At 34.8% G+C, this 14,049-nt stretch overlaps 1 pseudogene; it reads left to right on the top strand.

Annotated features, from left to right (window-relative positions):
• Positions 1 to 11,480: 11,480 nt before the first annotated feature.
• LOC141514140 (complement component 1 Q subcomponent-binding protein, mitochondrial pseudogene) lies at positions 11,481 to 12,452 on the top strand (annotated as a pseudogene).
• Positions 12,453 to 14,049: the final 1,597 nt, after the last annotated feature.

The following is a 14,049-nucleotide window of genomic DNA, read 5'->3' as shown; positions in this document are numbered from 1 at the left end:
TTGCTAGTGAAAGTATTCAGAGTAAATTTCTGAAGAGAATAAGATTTTAGAATTCTCTGAAATAATAATAATAATAATAGTATTTAGATCAAATTTCAAGTGGTTTTGGTTTACATATTATCTCACTGAATCCTCACAATAACCCTGTGGGATAAGTGGTATCATTATACCCATTTTACAGATGAAGAAATAAAAGCTATAAGAGGTTAAATAATTTGTGCAAGGTCATACAATTAGCCAGTAAATGTGGCAGAATTTTAATTCATGTCTTTCTGACTCTAAGTGTAGGTCATTTAGTGATAAAATAAATATGAAACTGAGAAAACAATATATGGAAAGAGGAAGAAGAATACCTAGTTCCTATTTTGTGGGAAAATGCAGTGACTTCTGCCTGACTCCCACAACAGTCCTTCATAACCAAGTATTAAATACATTTGTCATCTCTCTTGAAAAGTTACACAATAGTGTCTCTCTCATTAAAATTTTGGATGAATCTTGCACCTTAGAAACAGTGTGCATTTCAGTATGATCACACATACACATATATATGAATTATAGCATCCTGAATATCATTATCATTACCATGTTATGATCATTAATTCTTGGTTAATTATTTGTATATAAATATTTCAGAATATTAGCATTGGTAGTGTTACTATAATTAACATTGTTAATTGTTATTTATCCTTACTAACATCTTCAAAAGAACATTTTTATCTTCATGTCAAAAACAGCCAAGGAAACAAGTCAATATTCTGCTACAATTCTTTTATCCCTAGTTCTTTACTCATCTTTTGTAAACTCATTGAAAGCTTCCTGAACTTCAATGTCTCTGGAAGAGAAAATGAGACTGATAAGATCTACCTCACTTATATTCAATTCATGCACAAGTCAAGATATCACCCTGTGAAGTTATTGCTCCTTGTCAAAAATGAAAGAACAAGAACAAAGTTCTGTGTACAATTTCAGTAGCAGAAAGAAGAACATGGATTTTATGCATCTCAGTCTATTTCCACATGAATCGAATTGCCTCTGCTAAATCTCTGTGTTTTTAAGTCTTTCATTCCATGAAAAAAGGTTCTGAATTTTTTTAGTATAGCATTATCTGTTAAATAAGTTCATATGGATCAATTTTATATCCAGGATATTGTGAACAAAAGTTGTTTGTGAAAATGATCAATTTTCAGTGCCATTTATTGGCTAAATAAAGGATGCTTAGAGGTTTGAAATTATACTATAATTTGTTGTCTCTTCATCTAAGAAAGCTAGTGAGCTTTGGATGTATAATTTTAGTTACTGGATCATGTCAAGCTAAGTGTTCAGGAGATAACAATTTTTTATAGCCATCAGTGACAGATATCACAGTGTCTACCATATCTTTACATTATCTAAATTTGAGTACCTTAAAAAAGAATATTTCTGTAATTTCTGGTGGTGATGTCCTATTGCTGAATTGTCATCATAAAACCTTCCAGTTTGGGGTGGCTAGGTGGCGCAGTAGATAAAGCACTGGCCCTGGAGTCAGGAGTACCAGGGTTCAAATCCAGTCTCAGATACTTAATAATTACCTAGCTGTGTGGCCTTGGGCAAGCCACTTAATCCCATTTGCCTTGCAAACACCTAAAAAATAAAAAAAAACCTTCCAGTTCCCCTAATAAATCCACAGGAACCAGTATGTGGTCAATATCACTTTTACTTACCTCATCAGATATCACCCATCAAGGGCATTTTGATTCTCATTCTTAGATATTAGTTACTTTATTATCTATATGCAGAAAGAAATAGTTTTTTGATTACATTCAACAAATTTGAATATAACCAGTGGTTAAGGTTTTGATTTAGTTCTTGATTATTGCTTGGTGGCATGATGTATATTTATTCCAAAATTGTTTCTATAGGTTTCTTGACCTACTTACATGCCCTCTGCATGTCTTCATTTTTTCTGATGAGAAAGTATTAGCTTTTGATCATCTACCTTAGAATGATAGGTCCTACATTTAATTGATATCATTTATTTTATGAGAATATTTTCCAAATCACTATGATCCACTTTACAATTCCTAGAGTATACATTAGACTGGTAACAAATAGGTTTCAGTTGCTTTAAACATGTTTTTCCCCCATTGAGCTTTGATTTCAGCCTGTCAGGAATTACCTTAGCATATCCAGCCCAAACTTTCTTCTTGTTGACTTTACGTTTCATGGGTCTTTCCTGGAGGAGATGAAGGTATTCATAATTATTGCCTTCATCTATTTGTTTAATTTGACATCTAGATTTCAGTTTGAAAATTTCATTCTATCTTTCTTGGCATAAATTAATAATTTTGTCCGTATCAGTTAAGGATTCCATGAGATAGAGGAACTATTTAATGTGGTTTTTGGCAGAGTCACGTAGATTGATGTCATCCATGTACATCAATTGATTAATAAGATGTTTTAGTTCAACTCTCTCTTTAACTTGGAAGTCACATTTATTTCTATTTTACAGAGGTGATAACATATTTAAGGCTAGGCAGAATCATAATGGGCTAAAACTGTCACTGTCTATCATCTAAATTATTCTTGACATTAGGTCACTGGTAGCAAGCAGCATGTTTAAAAGAGAGGGTAGTTTTCTTGTGGATGTAAAATAGGGTGATTATATTTTTGAATCTTTTCTCCTATATTTGCAATAAATGAAAGAGCCATGAGTGTAGAATTGAATCAAAGGCTTTGGGATAATCAACAAAAGCATCACAATGCCATCATGCTTTTAGGCAGCTTGTTCAGTAATTACTGAATCAATAATAACTTGTTCATTATATCACTTAAATTTCTAGTATATTTTTGGAAGCATTTATGTTTTTATAATTAAAAATAGGGTTTTACAAAATATATATGAAAATAAAATTGACATATTTGCAAAGGTTACCAGTATTCTCATCACTTGGTAGTAGATATATAATGTCTTCTTTTAAATTAGGTAAGATTCAACTTATGTCTGAGAAGAAGCTGATAAAATGTTTTGTTAATAATTACCAAGAAAGGGGCGGCTAGGTGGCATAGTGGATAAAGTGCTAGCCCTGGAGTCAGGAGTACCTGGGTTCCAATCCGGTCTCAGACACTTAAATTACCTAGCTGTGTGGCCTTGGCCAAGCTACTTAACCCCGTTTGCCTTGCAAAAACCTAAAAAAAAAATTAATTAACAAGATACAACTCATTTGGGTAACTAAATATGGATCTGATACAATTTTGCCTCTTTTCAGTTCTACAGAGAAACAGTTTCATTCACTTCCCTTGATGTAACTATTCTGTCATTTATTATTATGTGTTCAATTTTTTTCTTATTTAATTCAAACTGTATTTTTATTATTTTGGACTTTTGTGGTTGAATATAATTCTAGAAATTTTCCCTATCAATCTTGCTGAGGAGTTCTCTCTATTTTTTTTTTCTTCTCAAGACTTTGTTAATAAAGTTGTTATTGCTATTGGGTTCTTTTTTACTTTAAGGCAATAGGGTTAAGTGACTTGCCCAAGGCCACACAGCTAGGTATCTATTAAGTGTCTGAGACCGGATTGGAACTCAGGTACTCCTAACCCCAGTGTCGGTGCTCTATCCACTATGCCACCAAGCTGCCCCCTATTGTTTTTAAATGATATTGAATTATTTGTTTATGCTACTTTAATGTTCTATATTTCTTTAATTTTTTTGCTTTTAATTTCTATTTAAGATCATCTAGAATTTTTCTTAATTCTTGATTCAGATTGTGTTCTCCCTTTTTGTTGTCTTTGGCACCTTTAATTGATCAAAATAGCATTCAAGTTTTCAACTGCATGTACCAGGTGGATATCAATATAATTTTCCAGTGCCTCTCTGTAGGGTTTCAATAGTTAGTCTCATATTGCTTCTTCCATGATGGCATTTGATATCTTTATTAAGATTATATCTTGATAGCTCTCCCTTATATGCTCAATTTCTTACCCTGGAAGAGACTGCCTCTTACCCTGGCAGAGACTAGTATATATATACTCTTTTGTACAAGTTTTGAAATGTTTTCTTACTTTCTGCCAGGTATGAAAAGCATATTTGTCCATGATAGTTGCTGTAAATCATTTCTATTTTGCCTTAATATGTTCAGTTATGGCTGCTCTTCTAATTACTCATGCCACCTGACTAAAAATAAAAACTTTTCAGTATTTCTGTCAAAGTATTCCTAGTTCCTTTTCAATTATTTTTTGTAATCTCATTCATATCTAGGTAGCATTTATGGAGTTTGAATCAATAACCTCATGTTTATTAACTTTTACTTCTTTGATTTTAGCAGTTGCCTTGATTTCTTTTCACAGGATTAAGAATAAAGTTTTGTTTTGTTTTGTTTTTCTTTATACTTGCCTTCGATTGGTTACCAAAATATTGCTATCTAACTGAAAGCTAAAGATAACCTTATCCATAACTAGGAAATCTATTTCATTTATTATGATCTAATGCCTACCTGAAATGTACATATTCTTCAGTTTATTTAATATACTTTAATAATTTTACCACTTTAGAGGTCAACATTATCTGTACTAAAGCATTTGCAAGAGGTGAAGTATTTATAGCTCTTATTTGTTCTCATCCACCTTGCCTTTTTGTAATATAAGAGCAGAGAAGAACATATCCCACTCTCTTATCATTTATCTTGCATAAAGTTGATCATCATGATAGTCTCAAGTTAGACCATCAAGCAATCTCATGCCACCTTTTCTATTTCTTTTACTTTTTGAAGGAGTTTCTAACTACTATCACACCAATCAGGATGCTAATCCAAAAAAGTGGTATCACCAGAGTACAATTTAACAGTATGGAAGGTCTCCTGACAATTAGTCATTAAACATTTATTAAATGTCTACTAATGTGCCAGACATTTTTCTACATCGAAGGAATAAGAAAAGAAAAAACACAGAACACAGTCCTTACTCTCAAGGAGCTCACATTTTAATTATAAAGGACAACATATTAACAACTTTGTGATAATTTGGTTATAATCACCAAAGGAAAAATAGTTTGGGTCACATGAAGTCCATACTATATATAACAATAGCTAAGACTTCCCTACTTTGCTTCTACTCCCTTGAACATGCACATGTTTGCAAACAGAACCACAGCCAAGATGAATAATTGCACTTCTAGTGGTCATCATTAGTAATAGTAGTCTTTGTTACTCTACTATATCTAAAATTGTTACTGGGATCCTTTGAACACTTAGAAAACATGTATTATTTCATAGTACTGCTTATTGATGAAATGCTGTCATTTATCCAATCACTTCCCCTCCCATCTCCTTTATTTTCACTGATCTTTAGAAAATCTTTTTAGACCTTGTTGATAGTATCTTTACTAGACTTTCTTTTCTTCTTACAAGATAATACATTTTACATTATCTTACAAGATAAGAACCAAATAATGAAGGGGCCCACATTCATGTAGTTAAAGATAAGAACTGGAATAGAACTTCCAGTGTACTCAACCCATTATCTGGTTTCTAAACAGATTATGATATCCTACTTTTTTGTCTTTATGGTGCCTAACACAATGTTGAGCATACAGAAGGCATTCTGTCTTTGAATTCTTGTAATTGCTTTACACATTCCCAACAGTATGGATATCTTCTACACAGAAATGACAATCCTTTGAGATATGATAAATCACCAAGGTTCCCATCATCACTTAAGACATAAAAGGAACATGATGGAACCTACAGTCATTAATGACATGGGCATGTTAGTACAAGAGAAATTTACCAGAACTCAATCCAACATTGGGCACACAGTAGATCCACAATAAACACTGATTGATTAACAGTATGGTTAAGTGAAAAGAACACAAATCTGTGAGTCAGGAAACTTGGATTTGAGTTTTGACACTCTCACTGAGTTACCATGAGAACATCACATCCTTATTCTCTCAGTCTTACCACTTTTTAAATGTATCCTGTTATAAGGATCAAAAGGAACCAATATGAAAAGATTTCAAAATGAATAAAGTTCTATATAAATACAGTGTATTAGCATGAAGTTTTTTGCTGAAGATAGCCAATTCATATCATTCAGGCTTTATAGTCTAGTTTTCTTTGGCCCTGGGAAATCTGTTTTGGCTCCTTACACTCTTTACAATTTCCCCCCAGAAAAATGCCAGTAACCTCCTTAACATCTGGTAATATAGGCATTACCAAAATAAGATATTCACTTCATTAGCCCTTAGCTCACATCCTGGTTGTCTTTTTACCCCATCTAGAAACTACTATCTTGAAGGATTACTGAGAATAGGTCATAGCCTCTTTTTCTTAGGGTTCTTGTCCTTTGTGATGGAGCATTTCTATCCTGTCAATTCTTTGCTGCTGGCATTACTACTCAACTTTCCTCCTTATAAGGCAGTATATTTCCCATCTATTAGTCCAAGAAGTGAAGTGTATGTCAAAGTCTTCATGATTCTATTCTCTAAAATAGAACCTTTGAAAGAAAAATTCCAGCCCCAGGATAGGCCCCATTTCTCCTGAACTTGAAAAAAAACCCACTAATGCAGAGAGTGAGTGCTGCAGTGACATGAACTCAGAAAAGAAATTTTTTTAATGACTTCACACACCTGCTTCTACAGAAAGAACAAATTATATTTTTAAAAATGTTCACTTCTATTTGCTTGACATAAACAGGGTAACACACTAATACACACATACACATATGCACATGTCAACATAATATTCATAAAGTTTGTGGATGAGGTAGGGTATGCAAAATCTATAAACAGAATTCGTGATTTTTAGAGAAGATTAAATTAACAAGGTCATAATTCTGAACTCAGAGAGGCACTAGCAGAAATCCCTCATTTTGTAGATATGGAAAGAAACTAATGCACAGAAATTTAGAATGACATCAAAATCGCATTTGGAAGTGGCAAAGCTAAGATTTCCAGGTTTTCTACTCCAAATCCAGTACTCTTTCCATTATACCATGCAGCTCAAAAAATATTTATGAAGCATTAATTATGTTCAAGACATGGTATTTGTTGATAGAAACATAAACACAGAATCTACCATAAAGTTGCCCAAACCTTGCTTTCTAGAAATTTAATAATAGAGGCAAAATTGTTGCTATTGATAGGTGCTTTCATTTATATAGTTTGCAATATATATATATATATATATATATAATGTGTGTGTGTGTGTGTGTGTATGTATATATATGTGCAAGTATATATGCATGCATGAATAGATAGAATAGATATATAGATATACATACATACATCTATATGTAGGATATATGTGATTGTGATATAATAATAATAACAATATCATTTTAAGATTTAAAAGAACTTTGAATGTATAGGCTCATTTGACTTTTATAATCACTCTTTGATATAGGTGCTATTGTTATTTACTTCTTTGTAGATGAAGAAACTGAGGCTGAGGGGAATTAAATTACTTAACCAGTGTCCCAGTGTCAAATAGCTAGTAAATGTCTGAGGTGGGATTTGAATTCAGATTTTCCTTATTCTAAATTCAGTTCTCTATTATGATTGCTACTTGACTGTCCTCTAAAATGGCTCTTTTTTCAGTTTTATTTCTGTTCATGGTTTTTCAGAATATTCATGAACCATAGATTATGGACAACCAGTGGGAGAATAGAAGAGTATCTTGCTATTTTAATAAACACTGTTATTCCTTTAATAATAAAGTATATTCTATGACCAGAAAACTGCCCCGGGTGCATTAAACCTGGCTCATTAAGAATCATCCATGTGTTAAAATGTTGCCATATTTTACCTAGAACATAGTGATTTCCCCACTGGCTGAGCCAGAATCTTTGTTAGTTTATGGACCACCATCCACATACATACACACCCACCCTCCTCAGTGGCACTTTATTTACACAAATGTGAAAAGAGTTTTATTGAAGAGCAAAGAAAAAACAACTTATGAGTAATGTCTGCAAAGGAGTTGACATAAATGGGAGTGTAGAATTCTTAATGAATACAGCTCATGAGGTTTTAAGGTGAGAGTTTTTTTAATTTATATTTGGAGGGGGAATAAGTAAATGACTTGCTTATAAACTACTCTTTTAGTTGTTACACCACTTCTGAAAATACACTTGGGAATGACTGGACCTCTTATGTTAAACTGTATTTCATTTTTTCCCTCTTTCAGCCTTTGCATGCAAAATAATCTTTATTTATGAAGGACATGTTGATACTTAGTTATTAATGATATACAGAGACCTCAGATCAGGGATTAGATTCCCCAAAATACCCAACCCACAGTATTAGTAAAAGAGATGCATGTCATCATAGAGAGTGTTAGCCAATTAACAAAAATAAGGAAAGGAAAAAAAGGCTTTTAGGGGACAGAATTGTGCTAGGAAATATGGCTAAAGATGAAGAAGGAAGGATTGAATCTCCATGTCCACAAAAAGTCCAAGGACAATGAGCAGAACTAGAATAAGGGAAATTCAGTCATGGAGGAGTTTGTCAAGGTAGGGAATTCAGTCCTCAGATCAAGCTATCTAATAAGGAGAATCCAAAATGGGGTGACAGGAATCAAAGTTCAGAGACTCTAAGATCACAACAAATCATTCTTCTTACCTTTAAAGAGGTAGATTCTTGAATGTTGGAAATTTAATCTGCAGATCCAACGTTCCGTTTTCTAGAAGTTCTTATGTCCAAAGAACTACCCAGCAGGCACAATTTACTTACATACACACTGTACACACACACACACACACACACACACACACACACACACAAACACACACACAAAACCACACATATACATTTGAAACAATGATGAGACCTAGACAATGATTATGACTCAATTCTCCTTTTAAAGAAAACTTACTAGTAAGAAAAAGGATTTTAAAAATCCATTTTTTAAAAAAAATGAATTTTTCAAGTTTTTATCTAACAACTTCTGAGGCACACAGTTCTAACCTAGCATTTTCACTTTATAGGGTCCCCAGAAGACAAGTATTATTTTTCTAAAAATTATCACTTTTCTAAGATTTCTAAGAATTGTAGTTTCTAATATTCTAACTCCTGAGTCCCTGTCTGTGTGCACCCCATTGCCAATCAACAAGTTGCTCTCCAGATGGTTTTAATTTATTAATGAATTATAGAACAAAAGAGTGATTATGAAAAAAATTCCCTCAAAAAACTAAAGACACTCTATCTCCTTATACACAAAAGTCCCTGGGAACAACAGGATCAAATATAAAGCACAATGATAAGGATACACATATGTGGAGAACATATATGGCATTCCTGACCCTGGGGATCATTTTCTCCCTTCATGAACGTTTTCATTAATTTCATTTTAGACAGAGCTCTCTATTGGTCTTCAAGGAATGGTGCCTTTCTACAGTCCAGAGCATTTTCTCTGAGTCTCATGAGGAGGCATGATCCTGGAAACTATAGCTCTGAAGCTATTCTCAAATGATTTTTTTCCATGTTTGACTACATCTTTTTCTATTGTCATACTAGTGGCACTGCTACCACCTCTAGAAGACTTTCCTACTGACTGCATTTGGGCAGATGGAACCTCTGGAGCTTCTAATATTTCTCTTAGACTAATGCAGTTGCTTAAGCACTCATCTTTCAGAATACCCATGTATAGATCAGGAAAAAGAACCACAAAACATACAGAGGCATTATGTTCTCATAGACTCACAGTGATTGAGTGAGAGAGCAGTTTCCCTCTCTTCCCCCTCAAAACCCAGTTAGTCATTCATTTAAGTCCTTGATTAATTAACCATCAGAAAATGGGAATGGGGAGACTGAGAGATAATTTGGTTGTCACTTTTAATAGCAATTCTTCAGGCTCTGTAGTCAATTATAAGACTTTTTGTCAGAAGAGAGTACCAACCCCTCATTGCTCACAAGTTTCCAAAGTTCCATGTTTTGAATTGTAACCAAACAGAATTGTAACTAGAGACTATTCAAATATACTTTGCATAACCCATCTGGAAAGGTTGATCTAATCATCTTGTAAGGACTGAATCCTCTTGATCAGTCTTTTCAGTGTACTTAACAATATGGAATAGAGACAATACAAAAGGTCCATTAATTTTTGGATGGAGGAAACTCTAAAAGAAAGAATTGGAGAGGTGCTAGGCTGAGTGAGAAAATGTCCAACAACTGAATAGAATAGTAATAATGATAGTATCTGTAAATGCTTTATAAAACATGGCAAATATGTTCCAGGAAAAAATCTCCAACCTCCTACCCTGTGGTAATATATAATTTTTCTTTCTTAGGATCTTCATGGAAATGTCACATGGAGTTGAGAAATGTTCAGTCAGTCAAAAAGTATTCCTTTGAAAAGTAAGGAAAAGAGAATATGGGTCAAAAGTATTTTCTTTTCTTCTATACCAAAGCAATCTACTGAGAAGAACTTCTTCCCACCCCCTCTCTTGTTGAAATGGGAATGTATTCAAAAAAAGTAAAAAGTTTGGGGAAGCATAAGGCAAATTGCACCAAAAGGAAAAAATGCCCAGAAAACATACCCATCGGTATGCTAAATAATCAAGCCACAAACCCCTTCACAAGTTAAAATAGAAGAGGGCTCCCCAATGAATACAAAAATCTCTCTCACACAGATGTGCAAATGTAGAGAAAAATACAAAAGAGCATTGATCATTAAATATGTTGCCCTATAGTTAAAGTTCCTAAGGTTCATGATTTTTATGGAGCCCTTTTATAACCCCCAAAGGCCACAGAACCAGATTCTTCAGTTCCAAGTACCATTCTATGCTATTCCAGAGCAACGATGTCTTTCCTACTGCTGAAAGGTCCAGGGAGTCTTTATTCTTTCCTCTCTCTTCTTTAATCACATTATTCTGTAATGAGCAATAAAGAAGAATTCCTTTTTGGAAGTATATTTGGTCAACAAATTTGTGTCCAAACACAAATATGAAACATTTAAGCAGTTTTATTCTGTATTCCTATCTTCTGCTTACCTTCCACTACCATCCACTCACATAAATATAGACATATATTTTATACAAACCAACTAGTAAAATAGAACCATAGTAGTTAATGAATGTCTGTACAAGATGATGGGAGAGAATAGAGGAATTCATGGTGGGAAGAAAGTCTCAAATAAGAAATGATCAGTTGTATCCTATGGACATACATACATGCACATCAAAATGTGTGTCCTTGGCATGGTATTTCATCCAGTGGGACAGAGTATGAGATCTTTGTTATTACCAATATAACAGAGATGTTGCCTCCAATGCTATTAAAAAATGTTTACCTAATTGTGATCATATGGTGAAGATATGAAAAAGAAGAAGATTAAAAAGCAAAAAGAAGAAGCAAAAAAGAAGGAAGGAGAGGGTGGGGGGATGTGAAGAAGAGTTGGGGGAGGGGTCTTATACCTAATTAAGAGAAATATTTCTGGAAAACAAACTATGAGGACTTTTTATAATGTTACTTTTTCAGTTCAAGAATATTAAGCATTATTCCGGTCATGGCCCCGAGGCTGCTGCCGCTGCTGCTGCGCCCCGCGGCCCGGGCCCTGTGCCCCGCCGCCCTCCCATGGCTGCGGCCCGCGCTGGCCGCCGCCACGCGCGCCTTCGGAGGCCTCCTGGAGGTGGACGGCGGGCCGGGCCCCGCGCGTCCACGCCCGGGCTCTGTTCGTGCACATGCGGGGGCCTCCACACCGAGGGAGACAAGGCCTTTGCTGAATTTCTGACAGATGAAATTAAAGAGGAGAGGAAAATCCAGAAACACAAATCTCTCCCCAAAATGTCCGGAGATTGGGAACTGGATGTACAAGGAACAGAAGCCAAGCTAATCCGGAGATTAGCTGGGGAGAGGATCACAGTCACATTCAATATTAACAACAGTATCCCGCCAACCTTTGATGATGAGGCACCAGAGGGACAGAAAGCCCAAGAACAGCAAGACCCTGAACTTACGTCAACCCCAAACTTTGTGGTGGAAATTGTGAAGCACAATACCAAGAAGGCCCTTGTCTTGGACTGTCACTATCCAGAGGATGAGGTTGGACAGGAAGAAGAGGATGAGAGTGACATTTTCTCCATCCGGGAAGTGAGTTTTCAACCCACCAGTGAATCTGACTGGAAGGATACCAACTATACATTGAACACAGATTCCTTGGACTGGGCCCTGTATGACCACCTGATGGACTTCCTGGCTGACTGAGGGGTGGACAACACATTTGCAGATGAACTCATTGAGCTCAGCACAGCCCTGGAACACCTGGAATACATCAACTTCCTGGAAGATCTGAAAGGCTTTGTCAAGTGTCAGTAGGGAGGCTGAGGCAGAAAGACCATGTGGACCTAGAACATCTAGAAGCTATTATGGGAAAGTCAGCTAAAATACAGGCAGACATAAATATCAATTATGTTCCTAACCCACTTTTATTTACTTGCTCTCCTAGTGTTTTTGTACACCACCACAGAATGATGGAAATAAAAATCTGCTTGGATCCTTCCAAAAAAAAAAAAAAAGAATATTAAGCATTATTCTCAGCCAAGCATTTTTTGCACTATATAGTGCTTCAATTCAATAAACATTTGTTAAGTTCCTGCTTTGTGTAAGGGAGGCATAAAAACAAAAACATCAAAGTATCTTCCCTGAAGGAACATATCGGACCTCATATTGATTCTCAACCTTTAATCATTCCTCAAACCTCTCCAAACTTCTCCTATTACTCTGCAATGTAGATAGCTGCCATTCTGATCATTCTTTCTGTGCAATACACATTAATTCCCACTGCTTTTCTTTTTCTTCTATTAACTTCCCTAGAAATAAAGTTTTCCATTTTTACTCTGCTCTTTCTATTCCTTAAAATCCAGCTCCTTCCAGGAAACATTCTCCTGCTCTCCCAATGTACACTGAGTTTCTTTCCCTTAATTCCTATAATACTTATCTGCTATGTGTTTTGGATTGAGGAAACTGTATAAGAAAAACCTGGAGAGGTGCTACGCTAAGTGAGAAAAAATCCAACAACTGAACGGAATAGTAGCCATGATAGTCTCTGTAAATGCTTTATAACAAATTCCTTGCAAAGCAAGCAATTTAGCATTTCATTAAACTATCCTTTTTTGTTCCCAAATTGTATCTTGTTTGTCAATATTGTCTTCACAATTCTAATGGAGCAATAATTTTGATTTGTATTGACTGTAAAGTTCAAATAAGGGGATTAACCTCTAACTATATTTCTTAGTATTATTGTCTAGTGTATGTTTTATCTTGATGTTGCTAAAAAAGGAAATGACTGAGATTTATTTTTCTTAATCTCCTTATCAGTCAGTCAATAAGAATTTAGCTACTTTCTTCTTTATACATTTCCCAGTGTTGTGAAAATTTATCTGATTCCCAGAACATCACATGTAGTACTTCATTCAGCTTTTTGGAGTCACATCCCCTGTCTCTAACTAACAAAACCTTGTTTCAGGTTTCTTACATCTAAAAGTTTCCTAAATCACAGTGCCCATGGAGGAAGAATTCATAAATACCAATTGATAATGCAAACAAACGTAAGTAAATGAAATCCAACCAGAACAGAAATCACTGGAAAATAGATTTAGAGGTGAAAGGAAACTTAGAAGTCATTTTGTGCAACTCCTTTATTTTATTAATAGGGAAACAAACATAAAGATTTTCAGTAACCCAACCAGGGTCACACAGATAGTAAATAACAAAGACATTTAAAGCTGGAAAGAATCTTAGAGATCAAGCCATACAGGAAAACAAAAATGGATGAAAAATACACACACACACACACACACACACACACACACATATATTTGTGTTTATGTATGTATGTATGTATGTATGGTATGCATGTATGTATATCTAGCACAGGTTTTGCAGACAAGCAATGAAGTGTGCCCAAATCTGAAAAGGGAGAAAACAACAAACTAAATTATACCTGGAATTATGCTGTGTATTCAATGATTCAACACAGAAAAGCAATCTTTGTCATATGATTATTCTCCCAATAATACTCAATAGATGGGGGCATCATGAAGGCAGCATTTTGCGGGAACTCCTTTCCCCCAAAA

Source organism: Macrotis lagotis, chromosome 1 (genome assembly GCF_037893015.1).
Source record: "Macrotis lagotis isolate mMagLag1 chromosome 1, bilby.v1.9.chrom.fasta, whole genome shotgun sequence".
In the NCBI taxonomy this organism is placed as follows: Eukaryota; Metazoa; Chordata; class Mammalia; order Peramelemorphia; family Peramelidae; genus Macrotis; species Macrotis lagotis.
The sequence above is the reverse complement of the archived record's forward strand: the minus strand, read 5'-3'. Positions and strand labels throughout refer to the sequence as shown.